The sequence below is a fragment of the Acinonyx jubatus genome, chromosome B2 (genome assembly GCF_027475565.1).
Source record: "Acinonyx jubatus isolate Ajub_Pintada_27869175 chromosome B2, VMU_Ajub_asm_v1.0, whole genome shotgun sequence".
Classification (NCBI taxonomy): Eukaryota; Metazoa; Chordata; class Mammalia; order Carnivora; family Felidae; genus Acinonyx; species Acinonyx jubatus.
In genome coordinates, this window is record NC_069385.1 from 65,575,459 (window position 1) to 65,603,406 (window position 27,948).

At 34.4% G+C, this 27,948-nt stretch overlaps 1 long non-coding RNA gene across 1 annotated transcript in view; it reads left to right on the top strand.

Moving 5' to 3' along the window:
• The first annotated feature begins 795 nt into the window (after positions 1–795).
• LOC113598490 (uncharacterized) overlaps positions 796–27,948 on the top strand; it is a 37,958-nt gene continuing 10,805 nt past the window's right edge. The window contains exons 1-2 of the long non-coding RNA XR_003419117.2: positions 796–888; positions 26,219–26,276. This is a non-coding gene — a long non-coding RNA (uncharacterized LOC113598490). The remainder of the gene's footprint in view (positions 889–26,218; positions 26,277–27,948) is intronic.

Genomic DNA, 27,948 nt, shown 5'->3' on the forward strand with positions numbered 1-27,948 from the left:
ATTTCTGGGTTTTCTATTATGTTCCATTGATCTATGTGTCTGTTTTTGTGCCAGGACCATGTTATCCTGAAGACTACAGCTTTGTAATATAGCTTGAAGTCCAGAATTGTGATGCCTCCAGCTTTGCTTTTCTTTTTCAGGATTGTTTTGGCTATTCAGGATCATTTGTGGTTCCATACAAATTTTAGGATTGTTTGCGCTAGCTCTGTGAAAAATGCTGGTGGTATTTTGATAGGGGTTGCATTAAATGTATAGATTGCTTTGGGTAGTATTGACATTTCGACAATATTTGCTCTTCCAATCCATGAGCATCCATGGGATGTCTTCCCATATCCTTGTGTCATCTTCAAGTTCTTTCATAAGCGTTCTGCAGTTTTCAGAGTACAGATCTTTTACCTCTTTTTATTCCTAGGTATCTTATGGTTTTCAGTGTAATTGCAAATGTGATTGATTCCTTGATTTCTCTTTCTGCTGCTTCATTATTGATATATAGATATGCAACAGATTTCTTGTATCCTGTGACTTTGCTCAATTTGTGTTTCAGTTCTAGCAATTTTTTGGTGGAGTCTTTCAGATATTAAGGAGAGCACTTGTTGTGATGGACACTGGGTATTATATGTAAGTGGTAAATCACTAAATTCTACTCCTGAAACTAGAATTCACTATATGTTAACTGACTAGAATTTAAATAAAAACTTGAAACATTAAGTAGAATAAATTAAATAAGAATAAAGTTAATGAGGAAATCTATTAGGGAATTTAGAATAAATTTAGAATAAAGAAGAATTAGAATTTAGAATTTAGAATAAAGAAGAAGAAATGTTTGGGCAGGTGAAACTAAAAACCCCAGGATGTTAGGAGTTTCAAGGCAGATGAGCATTGATGAAGGTAAGGGACTCAGCTTGTTTAGCCTATTTTGAGTAGATGATATTAGAAGTAGGAAAGTGAGTAGGAAAAGGAAACCTTGAGTGGTTTGGACAATATTCAGATAACTTCATTTTTAGAGATGTTAATTCTGAAGAAACGATGACAGGCAAATTTTCCAACTGCATCCAAAAAGAGACGTCATCAGTGTGGCCATCGGTAATCGGGCCACGTACAAAGAAGTGTGCCATCATGCAAAGGCCAAAAGCATCAATGTGCTAAGTGGATCACTATATTTATAGCTTGTGGTGAGATTCACAAAACAATTATCCAGCTATGAACATTTGTAAAATGAAAAGAATGGTACTTACAAATCAAGTTTAACAGTTTCTTGGAGCCCTTTCCACAGGACATGGATGGTAATATTTTTCACCTAAAACAATGTGGTTTACTGAGAAATGAATAGATAACTTCTTTTTCCAGGACCAAAATCAGAAAGTTAAAATTGACGAATAGATGGAAAAAAAGAGTCTGGACAACAGAGTATTATAGACTATAAGTGAGGAGGACAAAGAGAGGTTAGGGAGGCCATCCAATATCCTGGGATAGGAAAGGCAGCAAAGGAAGCATCCCCATGTATACCTCCCAGTGCATGAGGCATACAGAAGAAATTAAAGAGACAAAGGAGAATGAGAAAACACAAACACAGTTATGAGGTTCTATGACAAGGGTAGCAAACCCTAGGGATGATGGAAATATCATGCTGGCACACTTGGTGAGGGAGTCGGCAGTCCCTCTTGAAATGAGGATGGAGACCCTGTGAGACGATGATCAACTCATGTATCAACTGATGGCATCAATAAGGACTAAGCAACTTCAGAAAATGAAAGACCAAGAGCATGAGGACAGATAGTAAATGGAATAAAACAGTTGTAGCCTTGTAGTCTTGCAAGTTATTATCAACCCTTAAGAAGGATATTAATCGTAGACTCTAATATATAGTATACTGCTCTCTTGGAGATATTCGTGATTCATTGTCTGTAATTTAATGATTTATTAAATGTAGTCATTTTTTTTAATTTAATAAGAAGAATTCCTCTTTCAGTTATTCCCAAATAAAAGGTGCAGGGCCCTGTATTTTCCAGTGACTGCTATATCCCCAGCACCTAGCACAAATTCAGACTATAGTGAACAATAAATATTTTTGAAGTAATAAATGAGTAGGTGAGTAAATGACTAAACTCAGTCCCAAATTTACTATGGCACAGAAGTCATGTAAGAGAGCTTCTTGGATTCAAGTAGACTCTAATGAACATCTTGTCTTCACAATAGAGTCAAAGTAGGAGATAAACCATCCCACCTCAGCTTCTACCAACATGGTAAAAGTTTGTCTCTGACAGTTACAGATTCAAGTACAATTCTCTCTTAAAATGTTTGCTGCTGAAGAGAGAAGTAGGACAGTGATTTAAAATGGTAGTAGTTTGGAGATATGTTTTGAAAAATTATCATTCAACATTGTCCTATGTACCTGGTGAAATGTAAAACTCTGCAACACATTAAAATGCTTTTAATGTGTACTTTCAATAGGTGCTAAATAATTTAATTTAAAATAATTAAACATGTTAATAAATGTATAGGTTTATAACCAGTGTTAGAAACCATTGCCCCTATCCTCCTCACAAGGTACATTTTCTGTGAACAGAAAAGTAATTATTTGCTATTATGTAGCATGTAAGATTTAACTAACTCTACTACACTGTCTAAAAGATAGCTAGATGAATAGTGACCACATACATTTCAGTGATGGTGTGTGGTAATAAACTGATATTACTTTCACATCAATCATTTTGTCTCTTCTAACATATTTTTCTAAACCCCTGTATTTTCTTTTTCTCAACTACATGCCCAAAATACAGTCCTTAATATTAATAGACACTTATTTTTTATTGAATATTCTATAAGGGCTCTTAATGTACTAGAGTTTTTGGCTCTCCATTTTGGTTCTTTATACTTAAGCCAGCTGTACAAGGTTCCATTTTTGTACATACAACTACTTTTAGCACAGTAGACTGCCAAATTTCACGGACTTTTTTTTTTCATGCTGCCTGTGCTATATTTATTATTCTCCTCAGAGTTTTCAAATTTAACAAATTCACAGATGCTTTCTCTGTCTAGGCTCATTTATGTAGATTTTTTAACAGTAAATATGTCTACTGACCCACTCAACACTTCTCTTCTTGCAGCTCTGGTAAATTCTTGGTGTTTTAATCATCCCTTCTTCTCCTCAGAAACTTGCCTTAGTATAATCATTTCATTATGTGATGTTTGAAAACTGTTCTTAACCATGATAGCATGGAGGTTAATAGGACTTAGAATATTGTTTGCACAGAATTTTATGATCTCCACACACCCATTTGTTTTTTATTAAAAGACATTTTAACCCCACCCCACCCCCATTGAGGAGAGATCAATACAACTTTATGTTTTATGATCAAGAGTGCTTGGCAGGACACCTCATTGATTTCAGAGACAAATTTGAACATATTCTTGATGATGCTGGAAACTAATATCTTAGCAGTGAAATCTTTCTTTCTTTTTTTTTTTTGGACCATGTCCAACAAAATTTCCAGAAAATTTAGTTATTATTTAACAAGAAGAAATAAGCTATATTTTCCTTTGGTAAATTTCATATTCTCCTCCCTACATATCCTAGGCATTTAAATTGTAAGGAAAAAATATAATTGGAAAAAAACTGTTACCTATTCTCTTAAAGTATAGAGATAAGAATGACCTTTAATCTTATTAGTAGCTTGAGTTTAATATGATGATCTAATATCTTTGTTTTAATTCTAAAATTATAGCTTTCCACATCTTTCTGTTGACCTGATGATTAGGACATTAGAGAATGCCTGTATAATTGAAATATTAGCATTTTTAATGATACTGGATTTGAAAGACTTTATTCTTAGGATCAGTGAGTCACATGGTAAATTCCATTTTAGTTGTTCATGATGATGACACCATTTCTTTATACTACAATTTCCATGTGTGCATGATGTTATTTGATCTGTGTTAAAAAATAAACACTCATTAAATCTCTTGTCAATCTCTAGTCTAGCACAGTTAATTCCACTCAGTAGTTACTGTTCACAATAATAAATTGAGAGAATGAATTAGCCACAGCATTTCTAATGCAAATTTTGCATTTGGTTAACAAGGATGAATGTTGAGGATCTAAGTGCTACTGAGATTATCAATTTCCCTGCATTTGATGAAAGTCTGTTTTGTTTATTTTCTCATGGACTTGTATTACCATGTTCTGCCTATCATAACTGATGCTGTATTCAATAAGGATTTTCTGTAACAACCACTTTCTTAAAGATCTTCATTCTTTTACATACCTAATCGAGAAGTTATCCTGAGATTTAATGACTCTTAATAGACATAATAGACACTTAACTAACGTTGTCTCTTTTGCTCTTCTGTTAGCACCCAGAAATTAAACCTACAATACCAATCAGAACTGAAATCTCAGACTGAGAATAGACTGATGAAAAAAAAATCTGTAATTATAGCTCCAAGAGAAATTACTAGGATAAAGTTAAACACTGTTTTGTCCATGGCTCTCAAAATGCAAATTTTGGTATGAATTTCTATTTTAATAATATATAAGGACATTTCAATTAACTTCCAAAGAAAATTAAAATGTTGTCAATAATTTCATATATTCTGTTTTCCTTTTATGCCATTGGAGTCCATTTTTCAATACTTGGTAGGCATATTTTTTAATGTATTACTATTACAGAGTGAAATCCTATTTGACATACCAGAGATTATGAACCTGCTTTAGTCTAAGGATAATTGTGTTAATTTTTCCCTTAGATTAATTTCTATAAATGGCTTTCCTTCTTTCAAATGGACATTGGATTCTCATAAAACTAAATTATTTTGTGGATTTTAAAATATCACATTTAAAGTATGCAGAATCCATTGGAACAATAGACAAGTTCTCTAAAGTTATTCTCTTTAGGGATCGTATTTTTCATAAACATTCTTTTAATAGATATCAGACTGAAATTCAATCTAGAACATATGAACTGAAAACATAGAAGAAATATAGCTAGTTAGTATTTAAAGAGAAGATTAATGGGGAGGAAAAAAGGTATGCCCCTGGCCAAATGAAACAGTGAAATTGTTTTATTTTAAACTCATAGATGAATGATTCATATAAAATACTGCGCATGTAAAAATAAAGAATTTTAGAAGAGTTATCAAACAATAATTTAAGCATAATATGTTGTCATACTTGGCAATATGGAAAATAAAGTAGACTATACTTGCCCTAACAATATTCAACACAGACCATACTAAAAATGATCAACGTAGCCATAATACTGATTAAAAAGGATGGTTTTATTTTGTACACCTCATTAAAAGTAAAACTATGGAGAAAATATAGAGGCTTAAGAGCAACCAAGTTAAAAACTAGAATTGTTCATCTGTAAACTGACCAGAACTTTACCAGAATGCCTGGTAAAAGAATAGTAAGAGACAGATCTAAATAACACTAAACAATCAGAATAGTATTTAGTTTAGAATTGGACATATTAGCTATATACTAATGATGGCAATATGGCAAAACTGATTTCACAGCCACAGAATTTTATTCTGATAGCACAAAACACATAAATCTCTAATTGGATTATTTAATAATATGCATTATCATTTAAATGTATTTTTAAACATTAAAAAATATTCTACATTTAATGTGATCCCTACCAAATACCACCAGCATTCTTCACAGAACTAGAAAAAATAATCCTAAAACTTGTATGGAACCACAATAGACCCCAAATAGCCAAAGCAACCTTAAAAAAGAAAAGAAGGCATCACAATTCCAGACTTCAAGTTATATTAAAAGCTGTACTAATTAAAACAGTATGGTACTGGCACAAAATAGACATGTAGGTCAATAGAACCGAATAGAAAACCCAGAAATGAACTCACAACGATTATGGTCAATTAATCTTCAACAAAGCAGTAAAGAATATCTAATGGGCTAAAGAAAGTCTCTTCAGAAAATGGTTTTGGGAACACTGGACAGCAACATGCAGAGGAATAAAAGTGGACCACCTTCTTACACTGGATACAAACATAAATTCAAAATGGATGATAGACCTAAGTGTGAGACCAGAAACCATAAAAGTTCTAGAAGAGTACACAGACAATAACTTCTTTGACATCAGTCATAGCAATTTCTTTCCAGATACGTAAACTAAAGCAAGGGAAACAAAAGAAAAAATAAACTATTGGGACTACAGTAAAATAAAAATTTTCTGCACAGTGAAGGAAATATCAACAAAACTAAAAGACAACCTATGGATTAAGAGAAGATATTTGCAAAGGACATGTCTGGTAAGGGGTTAGTATCTAAAATATATAAAGAACTTATGAAAGTCAACCACCAAAAAATAAGTAATCTGATCGAAAATAGGCAAAAGATAGGAATAGACATTTTTCCAAAGAAGACATACAAATGACCAACAGACCCATGAAAAGATGCTGAACATCACTCATCATCAGGGAAATGTAAATAAAAAAGACAATGATATATCACCTCACACCTGTCAAAATGGCTAAAATCAACAATACAAGAAACAACAGGTGTTGGGGAGGATGTGGAGAAAGGGAACCCTCTTGCAATATTGATGAGACTGAGAACCGGTAAAGCCACTCTGGCAAACAGCATGAAGTTTCCTCAAAAAGTTAAAAATAGAACTACCCCAGGATCCAGTAATTACACTAGTAGGTATTTACCCAAAGAATACAAAAATACTAACTCAAAGGAAAATATGATCTCCCAATGTTTATAGCAGCATTATCTACAATAGCTAAATTATGGAAACAGCTCAAGTGTCCATCAACTGATGACTAGATAAGGAAGAGGTGATATATGTATCTGATGGAATATTATTCAGCCATAAAAAAGAATGAAATCTTGCCATTTGCAACAACACGGATGGAGTAAGAGAGTATTATGCTAAGTGAAAGTCAGTCAGTCAGAGAAAGACAAATATGATAGGATTTCACCCAGATGTATAATTTAAGAAATAAAACAAATGAGCAAAGTGCAAGAAAAGAGAGAGAGGGCAAACCAAGAAACAGACTCTTAACTATAGAGAACAAACTGATGGTTACCAGAATGGAGGTGGGTGAGGGGATGGGTTAAAGAGGTGATGGGGATTAATGTGTGCACTTGTGATGAGCACTGGGTGTTGTATGGAGGTGTTAAATCACTATATTGTACATCTAAAATTAATATTATATTGTATGTTCACTAACTGCAATTTAAATAAAAACTTTAAAAAGTAGTTATTCTAATTGATATAATTCACAATAATTACATCAGAATCTCAAAACAATTCACTGTTTACTTACAGCTTCTGAAGAACTTAGAACAGTACCTAGTATACAATAAGCTATACATATTTTATTAATGCTATATATTATGTTGTATTATATAAATATTTATAAGCACTCTATACATTATTGCTATTCATTCTCAAAGACGTTTTAAAATTTATATAACCCTTAAATGGTAGCTGTAGATATGAAATCAACTGCTCTTACTAGGGAAAATTTAAAAATCAATGCCTTCAGTTAAAATTCAGAGGGTTATAAAAGTGAATAGAGAGTTCAGTTTTATATAATGCATATACAGAGTGCCTAATCTACATATAATTTATACAAATGTTTCCACAGTTGGAGACTTAACTCCTGAGAAGTTTTAAAGGATATTCTGTGTAGGCAGGAAACATTTACCATGATTCCAAATGTTTCCGAGAAGCTTTTTTTTTTTTAATGTTACTCACAGGGGTGGGTTGGGACTAGTCTGACCTCCATTGCCCACAGAGTCCCATGTCTTTGGCAGAATTCTCAATGATAGAAGGGGATGACTTGGTTTCTTTCCAAAGAGCACTAAATGAATAGGCTGCTTTCCTTCTGATTTTACAGATGATAAGTCCTTTAGAATGTCCTTAACAACTGGGCTTCTTTGGAAATAAGTGAATTTCAGAATTTAGCATCTTCTAACACTAGCTGAGGCCTCCTGTGCTCTTACACAAGAGAACAGACCCCTCAAGAGTGACACAGCTCCTTTCCCAGCTACAAATGGTGCCATAGAAACCAGAACAGCTTTGAGAATATAACCACTGGATTGCTGTGTTTAGATTAGTGGCAGTATTAACCATCAATCCTATTTAATCTTTGGACTGTCCTCAGTGATTGGTGGAAATTATAAAGCATGTGTCAGAATGCTTCTGTTTCAGTGTTGGGGGCATAGGGACCCTAGCATGAGAGCCTGACCAGGAACATTCAGGACAATTAGGCCATCTAAAAGCATAAAATATCATGAAGACTTCAGTTTTTCCATTTCATTTTCTTTTAAAATGGAATTTATTTTCATCTTGTCCATTATTTAAAAAGTCTAATGACTTAGAAGATATATATTTTTAATGTTTTATTTACTTTTGAAAGAGAGTGCGTGAGCAGGGAAGGGGCAGAGAGGAAGACAGAAGATCCAAAGCAAGTTCTGTGCTGACAGCAGCAAAACCAATGTGGGGCTTGAATTTGCAGACCATGAGATCATGACCTGAGCTGAAATTGGACGCTCAACTGACTGAACCACCCAGGTGCCCGTGACTTAGCTGATATTTTTTAATAAAAATTAAACTTTACCATATTTATAAGATAATTGAGCTTCAACAAATTATTTTTATTTCTGAATGTCTGTTTTCCCCTTCATAAAATAGTGATATTAATAATAACAATACCTGCCCCATAGAATTGTTGAAGGAATTAAATGAGGTAATACACAGAACAGTACATTTTCTGAAACACAATATATCCTCCATAAGTGCAATAATGATGGTGATCATCAATTTTTCTCAAAGAGCATTTACTAGTAATAGTAAAACAATAATTTACATGTATCAAATGCTGACAATACACCAGACGCTTTTCCAAGTATCTTGTAAGATTATTAAATTTCATTTTTTTAATTCATTCAACCTACTTATCGAGTGCCTAATTCGTGCAGGTTATGTTCTTAGTGCCATAAAAACAGACAAAAACACACCCTACAGTGATATTTTTACTCTACAGGATTGACTAGAACCTTAACTTATACTTGGATTTTTAATGTATTAATGATATGGAGAAGTCGAAAGCAGGGTAGATGGAAGGTTTATCGGAATTTCTGTCACGGAGGGCAGTCTAGAGAGGCTGTCTCTGAGAAAGTGGTATTTATGGAAAGACTTGCAGGAAGTGAGGAGTAAACACAGGGATGCTGAGGAGGAATGCTCCCGGCAAAGGCGGCGGAGTGTTCAAATCCCTGAAGGAGGAGTAGCCTAGGCATGCTTGGTAAAGCCCCAGGGAGGCCAAGGTGGCTGGCCTTGCAAGGTCAAGGTGGAAGCAAGGGAGGGTGCTACCCAGAATCTCAGAGGGGGGCTTGGCCCTGCGGGCACCCTGACTTCATACTCAGTCTCGTGAACTGTGAGACAATGAATTTCTATTTTTGTCAGCCATTCATTCTGTGGCACTGTTACAGCCGTCCTGGGGAGCTGACACACTCCCTGCTCCGTGTTCTGACTTCCTAGAGAAATACAGAAGGGTAAACTATACTACTCCAATACTTTCAGAGTGCCCTCTTTACAATAAGAAAGCAGATTTCTTCCCTTAAGCAAAGGTGTGGACAACAAAACATATCTTGAGTGACGTGATGAATTATCAAATGTAACTACAGCAGCTAAGGCCTGAGTGTTTAAGTTTTTGTTTTTTTTGTTTTTTGTGGGGTTTTTTTGGCTGACATCTATTGAGTTTACTGCACAACACACACCATGCTATGTTCATTAGCCTGTACTGCTGTCAGAGCAATTCTATGAGTTAAGGGCCATTTATAGCTCTCCATTTTTTCAAAGAAGAGGTAGAGTGACTTTGGAATTTTGGTGGCAGTTTGAACCTAGACCATCTGACCTCTCACTGCTGTGCATAACCTATGCTCCCTGCTGCATTCTGTCTCAGAACCACTACTGCATCGGCTACATTTTTAAAAAGACGATGCACTTTCTTTGGTTATTAATTTAAAACTTCCGCCACCTTGTTTTCCTGAGCCTTTTCTTTGTTTGCTACTGGTCTTGAATTTCTTTGCCTGTAGTTTGCTTTCAGTTCTATCAGCTACTTTGATGTCTGTTTAATATTGAATTAGCATTCCAGCAATCTCTCTGCCAGCACTAAATTGGCTCATTTTCTCTTCAACAGTTCGGTACACTGACCATGCACAGCAGCCTGTGTGATTTGCTAAATTGAGTCACTTGTGCTGTTATTTATGCTTACTATGAACTATTATTTACATGGCAAGCTGTAATCTTGATTTATAATGATAACATTAATTGACTGCATTTGACTGTGCACCTTAACTCTACATAATTTGCCTATAAATTTTCAGAATTTTGTGTTGTTTAGCATGGGAGGCTCATGACCATTTTTGCAAGGCTGCCCTATCGATGTTGTTCTCGCTAATTGGCTGGAGGTGGTGTAGAGCTTAACCTTACAGAAAGGTTTACGGTTTTCTGCCAGAACAAAATTCCCCTTTATCCCACCTTAGCAATGTTTTCCTCTCCTACTGCTTTCTAAATCACAAGGCCATGAGACCACTGGTTTCTACCTGTGACCAGATAAATTCACCATTCAGTCACAAACATGAATTCCCATGAAAATCTAACTGAAGCTAATAGAAAAGGCAGAGATCAGTAGGAAGTTACAATGGCTTTTCCATTAAGCTCTCTGCATCTGTTGGTTTTAATAACTGGCATTACCTACTTTAGTCTCCACACCAGTGTTCTGCACCTAGGCTTTGTGTCAGAATCACCTGTGGAATTTTTTAAATGGTACGTGGGGTGAAAAACTTTTTATTTCATTGTCTTTCTCAGGGGGTGGAGGGGGCGGGGAAGGATGCTGGCAAATCTGTTTGTAAATCACAGCACATCTAATGCACCGCCCAATTGAGAAGTTTCTCTCTCCACGGTCAGAAGGTAAATGAGCAAAAGGATGGGATAATACACTTTCAGAGCCCCACTCCATTCTGGGAAACTGGTGAACAGACCATATTTAGAGAGGTTCCAAGTCTGGTTTGAATCACTTTGGGTCACTTATCCTTTCTCACTCTGCCCTTTCCGTAAGACACACCTTTGTGTTTAACCTCAAATGACTTAGTAAAATAGCTCAGGGAGGAAAGGGAACCAATAATGCTGAAGGCAAAATGAGAAGCCCCACAGTTTCATGAAGTCAATGGTTCACCTATAGAGTTAATTGGGAACTACCTCACTTTCTTCACCAACTGCCTCTCTGGGCCCTCCCAAAGGCCTGGTCACCATAGGGCAATTTCTATTCTTTGTCCTAATCTGGAGATGGCAATAAATAGGTACTGTTATGCTTTCAAGATAAACTGCATTCCACTTAAAATATTTAATATCCCCAGTAATACTTCACACACATTGTAGATCAATTCATTTGTCTATTATCTGGTTTTGAACAGAAGATAAAATAATCACTTTGTAGAGTAAAAATAAACAAAATGCAAGTCTATCTAATGTTACAATTATTCCAATTTGATGACCTACCCCCTTTGCAGCTTTACCCATTGATAATGCGTGGTGCTTTGCTATGACAGAGCCCTGGTATCTAAAAAGCAGAACTGTTAGCAAATTAATGGATTGGAAGATTCAAGGAAGTAAATATGATAATTCTCCCCGAATTCATATAGGTTTGAAGCAATTTCTGTCAAGATCAGAACATAGATTTTGGTAGACATAAAGACGTTTATTATTATGTTTACATGCAAGGGCATGGGACCTCGAAAAAGAAGAATAGGGGCACCTGGATGGCTCAGTTAGTCAAGTGTCCAATTCCTGATTTTGGCTTAGGTCATGATCCCAGGGTCATGGGTTGAAGCTCTTCATCGGGCTCCGTGCTGAGCGTGGAGCCTGCATGAGATTCTCTTGTCTTTGTCTCTCTGTCCCTGCCCTGCTCTCTCTCTTTCTCTAAAATTAATTTAAAAAATAAAATACACATAAAAAGTAAAGTGGAAGGAATCACTCCATCCAATTTTAATATTTACTATATAGTAAGCATAATTAAGACACTGGTATTACTGGCAGAATAGATATAATTTGTCTGATTTAATTTTTCTATCTGCAACCAAGGAAAGAATATCCTGTTCTTTGAATAGCTTCGTTTTGGCATTTGTGACCAGCATGGTTTAGGAGTGATGCGTGGACAAAAATGTTCAGCCGTTAGGACCTATTATGTCATTCAGTAAACTTCCTTTTTTTTTTTTTAATTTTTTTAAGTTTATTTATTGACTTTGAAAGAGTGAGCAAGCAGAGGAGGGGCAGAGTGAAGGAGAAAGTCCCAAGCAGGTTCCACACTGCCAGAGTGAAGCCATATGCAGGGTTCAAACTCACGAGAACATGACCTGAGCCAAAATCAAGAGTCAGAGGCTTAATGGACTGAACCACCCAGGCACCCCAGTAGCCTTTCCTTTTCTTTCAGCATTTTATATATTCAATTATATAAATTGAATATATGATTGTTTCAATATTACAGTACTTTTCTACCTATATGTAATTGTTACTAATTGTTATTCTTTGATGATTTACATATAATTGTAACAAATTACAGAAATATACTTTTTTAAAATTAATTTTAGGGGCGCCTGGGTGGCTCAGTGGGTTGAGTGCTCAACTTTGGCTCAGGTCATGATCTCACTGTTCGTAGGTTCAAACCCCACGTTGGTCTCTGTGCTGACAGCTCAGAGCCTGGAGCCTGCTTCAGAATCTGTGTCTCCCTCTCTCTCTGCCCCTCCCCCACTCACGCTCGCTCTCTCTCTCAAAAATAAAGAAACATTAAAAAACATTTTTTAATAATAATAAAATTTGAAAACAAAATTTGAAACTCATTGGCCATATTTAATTTGAAATTATAATGGGGAATGTTGAAAATTCTATTACATGAAGCCACAAATGTAATTTTATAAATTTCTCTCTTGGTAAAATTTGCCAATATATATTTCAGTTAATAAAATCCTAAATTGAGGGCGCCTGGGTAGCTCAGCTGTTAAGCATGTGACTTTGGCTCAGGTCATGATCTCATGGTTCGTGAGTTCGAGTACCACATCAGGTGAGCTAGTGCCCTGCTTTAGGTGAGCCCCACTTCCCACTTGTCTCTCTCTCTCTCTCTCTCTCTCTCTCTTTCTACCCCTCCTGAGATTCCTTCTTTCTCTCTCTCTCTGCCCCATGCTCACTTGCACTCTAAATAAATAAATAAATAAATAAATTCCTAGATTGACAAGTTTCAAATGTTTATTTTGCCCCACTCTCTCTACTCCAAAAAGAGATGAGATCACTTATCTTAGGTCAAAATAATCTGTGAATTTAACCAAGTATGATTGCCTCTCCATCCTGTGTTTTTTCTACTTTGCTTAACTGCTACAAGTTAGATTTTGGATAAAAGAACAATTCTGATCCTGTTTTTTAACCTTCGTTTTTGAAATTGTGAGATATGGTCACTTTGCAAGCCAACTGCATGGAAAAGTTTCTTCAGTGCAGATTTCCAGGACCCACTTCAGACCTACTGAATCCAAATCTCCGCACGTCGGCCCCAAATCTGTGTTTTTGAAAGTTCTCCATATGATTCTTAACCTGCCACAAATTTTTAGTCTTACTCCACAGAATGTTTTTCTCTAGACTCCATACAAAATATTTTCTTCTCTGTAGACTCTATAGCACATATTAGTAAAATTATGCATCCTAAAATCACTTTGACAATCACTATTGTTATTTCCTTTCCTTTGTTGAAACAGTGGTTCATTTGTAACACCCACACGCATTTATTTTGACAAAAATCATACCATGAACATGAGATGAATTAGACATGATTTCATCTGCAAATGCCCATTTGCTTTTATTATTCATTTGTATTAATTCAATCCAGACCAACCTATTTTCCTAAAATAACATGAGAAGCATTAAACCCAGAGAAAGCAGTGAAAGAACTGAGATTATTTTGCTTGAAGCCTAGTCTGCTATAAAGCAGGCACAATGTATCTATGTTAGGAGATCCACGTTCTACTCCTTTCTCACCAAGCATTTTCATTTTCCCCTGTGATCTTCAGCAGTTTTTGTGCAGATTTATTATTATACAGATACTTAACAGAGTAAGTAGAATTCTTAGAAGCATAAGGCTTTCATGGTCACTCCATACATTGTGCCTTGTGCGCGCGCACACACACACACACACTTAAATACAGGCTCAACAATAACCCATTAGTCTCCAACTTTAAAGGACAGGATATCAACAAATTGGTGTGAAACTGCGGCAGAAGATTTTCATAGCTATGCTCTGAAATGGTGTAGCAATAGGCAGGATTATTTTACAATTGGATTAAAAAATTTATTATTTAAAGATCACTGACCCTGCCCTCCCAGATACTATGCCACCTCCTGTTACCACAGCCTCAGTCCTTCCACAATTGGTCATGATCTTGATGCCTGTTTTTAAACTTGTTTCTTTCAATATTTACTTCTCCACTCTGCGTTTTCATTGTTTCCCTCCATCAAAATCATTCCTGCATTCAAATATGCCCTGCTATACTTCTATATTAAATAATAATAATAATAATAATAATAATAAGTAAAAACCCCTCTCTGACAAACCTTACATCTAACATATAAAACCCTTCTGCTTTTCTTCATGTAAGTTTCTCAAAAAAGCCATTTAGGATGACTGTTTTCATTTAATCCAATTTCCTTTCACTCCAAAGTGTACTCCAATCTGGCTTCTACTCAAATTGCTACAAGAAAACTGCTCCCTCATCAGTCCTTAATGGCTAATGGATTTAAATGACCCCACATTTTAATCTCTAGCCATGAACCTGCTAACAAGATGCAAATTTATGTATGCACCTACCCAACTGACACATTCACCAGAACGCTTCCCGATGATAAACTTTTATGTTCCAAAATTTACTTTTTGCTCTTTTCGATCAGATTTTGCTTAATTTCTTGCTTTGTTTTTTCTCTTTTTTTTTAAATGGCACCTCCATGATGCAGATACTCAAAATAGATATTTTTAAATCGTTCTTGTCACTTCTCTCATTCTCTGCTCTTGCTCAGTCTGTTCTCATTCTGTGTAATTCCTGACTTGTAGTTGTTTGCATTTCTATTGGCATCACTAACTCACGACACTATCATTTTTTACTACAATAGACTCCTGTTTTGTGTGCTTGCTTTTTTCTTGCCCTCAAATATGTCATTATTCATAAATTTCAAAATGCTATTTTGCAACTGGACACTTAATCATGTTATCACCCTACTAAAAACAAAATTCAATGGCATTCAATGAGTTATTCCAGGAAGTAAAACTGACCCTATAGGATCTTGGTTTGAATACCTCCCCAACTTCATCTCTAGACATTTCCTCCTCAACTCACTGTGTCAGTAACACTGTCCTCCTTCCAATTCCTTGAATTTACTGACTTCCTACACCAGGCATTCACACATGCTATCAATTCTATGAAATGTCCTTCACTTGTCTACAATTTCGTCAAAGTCCAGATCTTAATTTAAATTCCATGTCCTCAGACTCTGCCTTAATTCTCTTAAAACTTATAAAATGTGCTTCTTTGGGATAGGTGATTTTTCAAAAAAAATGTGCTCTTGTATTCATTTCTTTATTTTCAGTTTGTGTTTCCTACTAAAGTGTAAGTTTCATGACAGCATACCTTGTGTGTATTTTTTTTAACACGTATACCTGACACTTGTCATAGAACGTGGAAATATAAGGTGTTCAATAATTATTTGTTGAATAAATAAATGGATTAAATGGTAAACAACTGTGATAAACTTTACTTCTTTCTTTCCAGATCTCAAACTAGCATATGATGATGCATCTATGACATGTGTTACATGATATAAAGCCAAATAATATACAACATTTAGGGATTCTGAATTTGTTTTAGCAAATTAATGTAACCTCATTATAAATTGCTTGGAGCTATCCATTTACAAAATAATGCTACAAATGTGTAAAATGAAAGCACTGAAAAATGATTCCAATTTTAGAAAAGAACATTTTGAATGAGAACATTAACATTTGCAAAAACATTTATTTTCAATTTTTAGCAAGATGACTAAATGGCAATATGTGCTTTTGCTTTCTGCACGAAGGTGTAGTTGGTTGATTTTACGTATATGCTGGAGTATATTACATACTAAAACAACATGTTGAATCCAATTGCTCTCATTTCTCAATTTCAGCCCAGGATATGTTGTAATAGAGTCACGATCTGCTTAATGACACTATGACTTCTGCTTAATATGAGTTATAAATTTTCATTCTGGCATCTGTGTAAGGTGGTGCACCCTACCTGGTAAGTGACAATTCTCTAAGGACAAAATGATTAAAAGGATTTTTCAAGGTGCCAAGTTCAAGGGTTGGGTTTCACGGGCATCTGATTCCAATTCACATACTCTGGTCCACTAAGCCATTCTGCCGTTTCTTATAAGGATCACTGAAACCATATATACTTAAGTCCTGAACTCAAGTGAAACGTCGTAAGGACTTTTCTGGGCTTTATACGTTAACCTTTCTATGTTTTCAAGCTTAAATTATCAACCTTGGTTTTCTCTGTCAAGAGAGGCCAAGTGAGTACTTGTGAAGCTTTACAATTTTTTTTTTTTTTTGGTAGATAACAAGAAGCCCAGTGGCAGGGAGCATTTTGGAGATTTTTTTTATTAGGTCTTTGTTATTCAAAAAGCCCTCTACTAAATAGAAATTTCAGGAATTTGGCAAAATTTGGAAGCCTAGCTATCTTGAAGGTATGAAATCAGGAAGCCAAATTAAAAGTTAAGAATTTACAAAAGCCTGTTAATGATTGTCTTGATATCTTAGAAGAATATAGGGTGCCTCCTGTAAAATTGGAAGCATATTACCTTTCATGATCTTTCCTATTTCTTCTTTCTTGGGTGTCTGTGGTTTATTCCCTATCAAGCAAAAAGGGGGCTGAGAGAGAAAGATTGCTTAAAGCAAAAAGGGGACTAAGAGAAAAAGATTGCTTACTAAAGACCTATGTCAATTACTTACAAGGGTGGTTGGAAATCTGCATTGTCTCTTTCTAATTTCATTCTACTTGCATGGATTTGATGTACAGCCAAGAAAAAAAATATTTTCTCAATTGTGGCAGATTTGATCATGGATTGACAAAGTGATGTCTGTTATGTAACAGGAATAGAAGTATTATTTGACCAACTAACAAACTAAAAGCGCTCTATTGGTATTTTGAGATTCATCTACAATCAAATGCCCCGCTTATTAATAATGAAGTATTTTTTCCTCCATTGTAACTGCTAGACTATTGATAAAGTGGTGAAATAAAAAACATAAATGCCCACTTATGTATTTATATATTTTTAGTGCTTAAAAATTTTCAGTCTGGTATAATTGACAAAATTATAAGATCTTTAAAGTGTACAACATGATGATTTCATATACATAAACATTGTGAAAAGACTCCCCCATTGAGTTAATCAACACACCATCACTTCATATATTTTACCTTTTTTTTTATGGTGAGAACATTTAAGTTCTATTTTGTTAGCAAATTTCAACTGTACAACACAGTGTAAATAACCATGTTTTATGTTAGATTCTCAGACCTTATAAATCCTTTTTTTTCTTTTTTTTTTTTTTTTTAGATTCCACATATAAGTGATACATTGCAGTATTTGTCTTATCTTTCACTGTCTGGCTTATCTCCCTTAGCATTATGCTCTCCAGGTTGTTCTATATTGATGCGTAGGGCAGGATTTTCTTCTCTTTTTAAGGCTAATATTCCATATTGTATACATTACATTTTATTCATCCATTCATCTATAGATAGACACTTAGGTTGTTTCCATACATTGGCTATGGTAAATAATGGTTCAATGAATATGGGAGTGCAGACATTTCTTTGAAATAATGCTTTTGTTTGCTTTGAATATTGGTTCATTTTAAAATGGACTTTTATTTTCTTTACTGAATTTAAAAGTTTGTTTTAGTTATCACAAATTGATCTTTAAGTCACATATGACCAAAACAATTGTCTCTATAAACCTGATTTTTGGCAGTAGAAAATGATGAACTATTTCATCTGCCATAAAGCTCTCATGACTTGAAGGAGGGTTAGAGGTGAGTGATGAGCAGACAGCATGAGGAGTTGAGGAATTTTTAAATTGTCATTTTACTTCCTTCTGGTTCAAATCTAACTAAAGAATTTTGAAGGAAACTACTTCCAACATATTTCTAAATTTTACTCATTTCCAGTATTGATCTCTGGAAGCTTGTTTTTTTTTTTTTTTTTTTAAGATTGGAAGCTTTCTTAAGGGAAAATGCCATAAAAGTGCAAGCACTTCCATGAGATTGTTTTAAGTAGTCTTAATTGTTTTGGTGATAGCAGAAGAGAAAAATCAAAGGAGACGGAATTTGGAAATGTGTTTATGAGTATGAGAGAGCTACCAACCTTATATAGGATGTTATAAAAAAGATTTATCTGACCTGGATTGAGACACTGGATACAAAGTTGAAAGATACTCTTAGCCATCATAAGGTCAATAAATTGTCCCTATGCTTGTTTTGTATTTTCTACTTTATACTAATCAATACCACTACCACTTATCCCATCTCTATTACCACTAGGATTGCTACTATCAAACGAACAATAATTATGTTATTTTTACCATCATAGCAAGTCAAGAAAGTCACAAGTCTAAATATTCTATATACAGTTTTTTTTTCTCATTTCTCTCATATATTGTATAGGTGGGCATTTTCATTGTGTGTCTATTTTAGATGCAGTAATGCAGATAACTAATTTTTCCACCAAATTTTTCCACCAAAAACTAAACCCTCATAGGAGTCCAAAAGTGGCGTTTCATGTCATCTTTATCAGATAACTCAAAATTCAAATAGAAGGTCATAAGATTTTACTCAAAAATCTAACATGTTTAGCTCTTAGAACCTCACATGCAATAGACCCTCCAGACTGACTACCAATAGTCACCATTTTGTGAATTTGATGGATCTGGTAGGTTATCTTTTACATGTTTATATGTTCTCAAAGAGTATGCTCACTGCATAAACATTCAAATAGCTTATAAAACAATTAGCAAGAATTGTGATGTAGAATACATTCTATTTTTAAGTGATAAATATAGATTTTGTTTAAAGTTTAGCGATTACACTAAGGATCAGTGTTGGAGTTTAGATGAACAGAGGCTTCATGGAGGTGACTGCATTTGATCTTTTTATTTTTTTCAAGGGTGTGGGATTTGTTCTAGGAAAGGAATAATTTTTTTTGAGGCCTTGAGTTAATATTTATTTTACTCAAGTATTTATTTATTTTATTTTTTTAACTTTTTTTAAAATTTACATCGAAATTAGTTAGCATATAGTGAAACAATGATTTCATGAATAGGTTCCTTAATGCCCCTTGCCTATTTAGCCCATCCCCCCTCCCACAACCCTTCCAGCAACCCTCAGTTTGTTCTCCATATTTATGAGTCTCTTCTCTTTTGCCCCCCTCCCTGTTTTTATATTATTTTTGTTTCCCTTCCCTTATGTTCATCTGTATTGTCTCTTAAAGTTCTCATATGAGTGAAGTCATGTGATATTTGTCTTTCTCTGACTGACTTATTTCGCTTAGCATAATACCCTCCAGTTCCATCCATGTAGTTGCAAATGGCAAGATTTCATTCTTTTTGATTGCCGAGTAATACTCCATTGTGTGTATATGTGTGTGTGTGTGTGTGTATACCACATCTTTTTATCCATTCATCCATCGATGCACATTTGGGCTCTTTCCATACTTTGGCTATTGTTGATAGTGCTGCTATAAACATAGGGTGCATGTGTCCCTTCAAAACAGCACACCTGTATCCCATGGATAAATGCCTAGTATTGCAATTGCTGGGTCGTAGGGTAGTTCTATTTTTAATGTTTTGAGGAAAGTCCATACTGTTTTCCAGAGTGGCTGCACCAGCTTGCACTGCAGCCAACAATGCAAAAGAGATCCTCTTTCCCCACATATTCGCCAACATGTGTTGTTGCCTGAGTTGTTCATGTTAGCCATTCTGACAGGTGTAAGGTGGTATCTCATTGTGGTTTTGATTTGTATTTCCCTGATGATGAGTGATGTGGAGCATTTTTTCCTGTGTCGGTTGACCACCTGGATGTCTTCTTTGGAGGAGTGTCTATTCATGTCTTTTGCCCATTTCTTCACTGGATTATTTGTTTTTTGGGTGTTGAGTTTGATAAGTTCTTTATAGATTTTGGATACTAACCCTTTATCTGATATGTCGTTTGCAAATATCTTCTCCCATTCTGTTGGCTGCCTTTTAGTTTTGCTGATTGTTTCCTTCGCTGTACAGAAGCTTTTTATTTTGATGAGGTCCCAGTAGTTCATTCTTGCCTTTGTTTCCCTTGCCTTCGGAGAGTGTTGAGTAAGAAGTTGCTGCAGCCAAGGTCAAAGAGGTTTTTGCCTGTTTTCTCCTTGAGGATTTTGATGGCTTCCTGTCTTACATTTAAGTCTTTCATCCATTTTGAGTTTATTTTTGTGTACGGTGTAAGATAGTGGTCCAGTTTTCCCAGCACCACTTGCTGAAGAGACTGTCTTTATTCCATTTGATATTCTTTAGGAAAGGAATAAATTTTAAAGGAGGTAGGCAAAGATGAGGAAGCATCATGAAGAAATATTGTTATATGAAGACCAATTCTTCTATAGCAAAGACACACAGATACCCAACCCAATATGAAAGGATATTGGAGGAGACATGCTGTTGATGTTTTTAAGACATTTTTGTAGAAAATTACTATGTATCTGCATTAATATAGTATTGTTTATTATTTTTAAAATTTTACACTAATGTTTATTATGTAAGTATCATTCATTTTTAAAAATTATTTATTTATTGAGAGAGAGAGAGAGGGAGAGAGAGAGAATCCTAAACAGGTTCCCTGTGGTCAGCACAGAGCCTGATGCGGGGCTTGCACTTATGAACTGGAAGACCATGACCTGAGTGGAAATCAAGAGGCAGACAATTAACTGACTGAGCCCCCTAGATACCCCACTATCATTCGGTTTGAAGTGCAACTTCATTTTTCAAACATTTTTGTGTTTAGTATTTATCTACAGTAATAAGTTTAAATAAAATTCATTTTAATATTTTATAAGTATCCCATGCCTAATTTATCTCCATGTTAGCAGGCATTTGCCTTATTTACAATTGTTTTGCTATAATGGGCTACAATATATATCTTGTCATATATGCCAAAGTTTTAGATCTATAAAAAGTTGAGAATATGGGATAAAAAGTATGAACCTTACTAGATATTTACCAAATGGATTTTAAAACTCTTTTAACAATTTGTAGTGTCACCAGCAATGTGTATCTCTTCCTATGATTCAATACCTTTCCAAAAACTAGTATCATCATTCTTTAAAAAGATCCAAACTAAGTCAGAGGTTTGGTACTATCTGACATTAAGACTTACGATAAAGCTGTGGAAATCAAGACAGTGTGGTATTGATGGAAAGAATAGACAAATAGATCAATAGAACAGAGAGCCCAGAAATAGATTATATATATATATATATATATATATATATACACACACACACACACACATATATATATATATATATATATATATACATATACACACACACACATACTGATCACTGACAAAGGAGCAAAGGCAATACAATAGAACAAAGATAATCTTCTCAACAATGGCGATGGAACAACTGGACACCATATGCATATATATATATATATATATATATATATATATATATATAAAATACAGAACCCTTCATAAAAATTAACTCAAGATAGATCATAGACCTGAATGTAAAACACACAATTATAAAATGCTTATGATAAAATGTAGAAGAAAATTGATCTTGGGCATGGTAATGGCTTTTTAGACACAACACCAAAGGCACAACCTATGAAAGAAATAATTGATAACCTAGATTTCATCACAAGTAACAACTCCTGCTCTGCAAAAGACAGTAAGAATGAAAAGGTAAGCCACAGGGTGGGAAATAATATTTGCAAAAGACACAACTGATAAAGCGCTATTCAAAATATATAAAGAACACTTAACTCAGCAATAAGAAAACAACCTCATCAGTAAATGTGTCAAAAGACCTGAATAGACACCTTAAAAATTAAAATAGATAACAAGCACATGAAAAGATTCTTAACATGTCATAAGAGAACTGCAAAGCAAAACAAAAAGAGATGCCGCTACACACCTATTACAATGGCAAAAACTCAAAACACAATAGCAAATGCTGGCAAGGATGTAAAGCAATAAGAACTCTCATTCATCATCTGTGGGAATGAAAAATGGTCAAGCTACTTGGGAAGACTGACAATTTCTTATCAAACTAAACTTACTCTTACCATATATGATCCAACAATCTTGCTTCTTGGTATTTCCCCAAATAAGTTGAAAGCTTATGTCCACACAAAAACTTGCACGCAGATGTTTTTATCAGCTTTCTTCATAATTCCAAAACATGCAGGCAACCAAGATGCCTTTTAGTGTGTAGTAGACAAACTGTGCTAGAACCAGACAAAGGAATATCATTCGGCACTAAAAAGAAATGAATTATCAAGTCATGAAAAGACTTAAATGAATGTGACTGACTACAAGAAACCACTCTAAAAAGTCCCCATATTGTATGACACTGTTTGATATTCTGGAAAAGGTGAAATTATGGACACAGTAGATGGATCAGTGGTTTCCAGGGGTTGTAGAGAGGGATGGATAGGCAGAACACAGAGGATTTTTAAGGCAGTGGAATTATTCTGTGTGATACTGTCATGGGGGGTACACGCCATCATATGTTTGTCAAAACCGATGGAGTATACAATACCAAGAATGGATGCTAATATAAACTCTGGATTTAGTGCATAATGATGACTCAATGTAGGCTTATCAATTTTAACAAAAGCCTGTTAAAATATATCAAGTGGGAGAGGCTGTGTCTGAAGAAGAGCCCAGAAAGTAATTTCTGTTTAATTTTGCTGTGAACCTAAATCTGCTTTAGAAAATTACAGTCCAATATAAAAATCAAAAACAAAGATTGCCATCACACCTAAATATAAGAATGCTTCCTTAACAGTGTAAAATACTGTGTTCAAATATTCACTTGTCTCATAAAATTTATATATTTTTCTTTTTGTAGATTGCTTGTTGAATAGGATATAATTAACTGTCTTTTATACTGCAGGCTCTCTTGCTTTCTTTCTCTGCAAAATTTTATTTGGTTACAATTGGTCATTGAAGCAATTTGGTTCTTTGTCCACTAGTTTCCCACATTTTGGAATTTGTTGACTACATAACAATGGCATTATTCAATATGTTTTTCTTTTTTATGTCCTATGAATAAAGATAAAATTTAGAAGCCTGGTTAGATTTAGTTTTCATGTGCATGAGTGTGTGTGTGTGTGTGTGTGTGTGTGTGTATGTGTGTGTGTGTGTAATTTGTGTTATTTGTTTTGCTTTATTTGGCATGGCTACTATTCATGTGGTGTTCTGTTTCTCCCTCAGGATGCACATAATGTTTGGTTGTCTCTATTGATATTAGCAGTTATATATGATAACGGCATAGATCCATTAATTCAGACCAAAATGCTATTCTAAAATTTTTTTTAACGTTTATTTATTTTTGAGACAGAGAGAGACAGAGCATGAACGGGGAAGGGTCAGAGAGAGAGGGAGACACAGAATCTGAAACAGGCTCTGGGCTCTGAGCAGTCAGCACAGAGCCCGACGCGGGGCTCGAACTCATGGACAGTGAAATCGTGACCTGAGCGGAAGTTGGATGCTTAACCAACTGAGCCACCCAGGCGCCCCAAAAAAGTGCTATTCTAATTAGATCATGTCTTCTTTGTATCTTAGACAGAATACTTCCCTAAAGAGAAGGTTCCTTTGTCTAGTTATCTAGTGCTTGGTTACCCAGTAGAATAGTTAGTGGGGGAAAGATGAGATAAATGTGTGATTATTTCCTTTTTTATCAGCTTCAAAATAATGGAAAACATCTTTCAACCATAACCAATTGGTGGATGGTAGTTCTTTTTTGTTTTGTGTTTTGGTCTCATTGTAATTTCATGGTTTTAAATATATTTTGTACATTTTTATCTATTGCAAGTAATACTGATATTCAAACTTTTCATATTTTGTCCATGTGGGATCCTTTCTAAGATGACTCCTGCATCATTTTGACACAGCACTCAACATCTTTGAAACATTCTGTACTCTGTGTCATGACAATATGGTCCATTTCATCTTGATCCCTCCTGCTTGTCTTTTCTGTAAGAAGTTCTAGTTCCTTCTGATTAGAGAGAGAAAAAAATAATAGATAGATGATAGAGATAGATACATATGAAATACCTATATAATTTAAGACCAAATTTTATTCATTGTTAATGGTTGGTTATTGTTTCTAAGCTTTTTTCTAGAAACATACAGGAAATGTGCTTATTTTTTCTTGAAGATATTTTTATTAAAATTTCTCATGAACTCATAATGATGCATCCAATTCAAATTTAGGGCCTCCAAGGTTTTTATTTAATCTCTTTTGCATTATATATGTTTCTCTCATATCTACACTGAGAATTCCAGTTCTCAATAACACTGAGACTGTAGAATTAGACAAAGAAAACATTACTCATTTGCTTTATCCCACAGTACACGTACAAATATATCAGTATAAAAATACAAACACTAAAACAAAAATGATTGCTTAAATGTTCAAGATTTTCTTTTGCAGTTTATTTTTGTCAAATTACTATGACTTAAAGTCACTTTTTAAAAATTTCCTCTCTTTATACTATGAACTAAATACACATTTATGTTTGTATGTTTCTTGTTTTGCTTCTTTTAAAAATTTAATTCTAAAGGTAAATGTAAAATGTTTGTAGATTTCTAAAGTCATATCTACAAAACAAGGAAGTCCAGGATCTGGGTTTGCCCCTCTATGCTATTTTCTCTCTCTTCTTAGAGCCAACAGTTGTCCCCCTTAATGTTTAGTCTTCTATCGTGTACTTATTTTTGTGTTTTAATGTAAACAGATACCTCTTTCAAACTTCTGGGATGTAGGAAGGTTTCTAGTGGTTGCCTTCATACACAGTACCTTTCCACAGCATTCCTAATCCTTTTTTTGAGGGGTGGGGGTATTATCTAATGGTTCCTTATTATAAGTAATAATAAATTAGTTACTAAATTCTGCTTCCTCCTGTCCTCTCTTCCCCAGCATCTAATTTGAACCATTCAGTTTAATTCACAGTTAATAACTATAAGGTCATCAGCAAGCACATTCTATTCCCTATTCTCTTTGGAGTTTGGTAATGTTTTTCACATTTGATTAAGCCTCAATTTTGAATCAATCCCATCTCTACATATTCTCCAATTTTCTTCATTTCCTAGAAATCATAAGTTCAGAATATTTTAAAATATTATTTTCTGAATATACCATATGTTACACTTTGAATCATATTTATTGAATATATTATCTAATTTCAGTTTCATACTTTAATGAAATGAAATGCTTAAATGAATTTGTTATAACTTAACATTTCACCCCCATCCTGTTTTTCAACTTCCGGGATCTTTTGAAATTCACTGTAGAATCTAGAGGGTTTTACTATCGACGTGTCAAAGGAATAGAGCTCAATTTCAGGTAAAAATAAGATTCACAGCAGATGAGAACTGAAATATTGTCTATGTTATGAGAGAATGGATATGCTGGGAACTTGAAGATCTGATGGATTCCAAGGTCACTTACCAATCTTAAAATCTTCTCAGCTTCCAGTTATATTTTTTAAACTCCTATATAGACACAATGTTGGATGGATTCTCTACTTATTCTTAATAATGTCATACAAGTAAATAGAAAACATTTGCAAAGTTTTCTTATATCAGGTGTACTTTAGTTACATAAGGCCTGTAACTCCATATTTATTTAAATACCTGTACACAGGTATAGGTATATTTTAATACATATTTTATATAGAATATGATTCATGTATTCCTTTAACAAACATTTATTGAACTGCCTTTTGGTACACTAGGCATTAACTTAGACTCACCCAGAAGAGTAAAACAAGACCAGCCGAAATTGAAATATCCCTGAGTTTGAAACAAAATATGTATAAAATCTTAATGGGTTATAATTACTCCATAGGCTGCAGAAAGCAGAAGCTGCCATGACCTGAGCCACAGCCTTTCTAATTCTGATAAAAGTAAGCAGCATTTATATCATCCTTAAAATTGACAAAACAGATAATGGAGGGAACAAAATGGAAATGGTTTACTGTTGGCTACCAGGAACCCTAAGGAAAGATATGTTCTTTCCCTCACCCTATTTCATTAAGCATATCATACTATCAATATTTTCAGTTGACAGTAAGGGTGCAGCCTGAAACTTCAGCTCTGTGAAGTTTTTCAATACTACCTACTCTTCGTTCTGTCAGTCGCATGAGAAAATGTATTTATAGAAACCTATTTTTGTGTGCCTCTTATGGACCTTTCATTGTTGTTGGGGCTTAACTTAAAACAATAAGTCAGGTACAGTGCAAGCCTTATGCTATTTTACAGTCTAGGAGCAGAGGCATACAAACAAGCACTTCTAAATGCAGAGTGGAATGTGACAAGTGAACCTTCCTTATAGAATATCTAATTGTAAGCAATCAAATAGATGGGGAATAAAATTCCAGGCACCTGGCTGGGCTTAAGTATTCCTATATTGTAATTTGATTTTATGGCACGGAATCTACTCTGAAACCCAAAATACGGGGTCACCCTTACTTGGCAATTGTGCACAGGGAGTGTAATATTGTGTTGGCAAGGAGAAAAATAAGAGATCTCATTCCACCTTTAACAATGTTGTAGTTCTGGCCAACAATTTAAAGAGGTTATGACGCCACTGACCTAGAAATCATAATGCAAACATAGTTCCAGCAATCGCAAATGCATATACTTGCTTTTAGAACGTTTATAATTTGTATAAGTACATTTTTAATATTCTTTACATTTTCAGTGAGTTGTGAATTAGATTTGTTTGCAATGTGCAATGGCTTAGAAAGCAGAATATCTTGTTGTTAAATAAGATTTGTATCATTATAAAAATGCACTTAAAGAAACATTTTAGTATATGAGCATAGATCATGGCACACTTCACCATTTTGTTAAGTCACAAAAGCAATTAGGAACTTTGATTTTCCACCTGTATGAGGAACTGACTGAATATCATTTCATGATATTGGTGAAGAGTTTGAAAATCTATGTCTGTATTTGCCTGGAATCATTTTTATGGCCAATTAAATCTATTTAAAAGTATGCTAAATAATGACAAAGATCCTTTCTTGAGGAGGAAATAAAGGTGTAAATAAATCATGTATTTTGAAAACTAAAACTGAAAAAGAAACCAACAGTAACAAAAATAAATGCCATAATTATAACTCCAACTATATAATTCAGTAAATTATATCTATATGTATATATCACATCAAAGCATTTGCCTATGTTATTTGTAAGTTTAAGAGCTGTCTAACGCATGTGCTGTATAGATTAGGAACCCTGTCTTATTTTGTAGGTACATAAACATTACTGGAGTCATAAAATAACAAGGTTAGAGAGGATCAATCATAATTTTTGCGAGGTATTATAGGCTTTTTAGCATTTGATAGATATTGCACAATTAAGCAGATGACATTTTTCTGCATTTGTTTGCATCAGAGTATATTTTGATAGTAAGAGAAGGAGTAACTTCTGGAGGGTGAATATGGTAGCGTGAATCTAGTGGTTTAATAATAGTACGATAGAACACAGCACAGACCACACTTGTAATTAAATTTCATCTGCTTCATAAGATAGTCATCAGTACATATGTTTGAAACACAGATCTGAATGTTC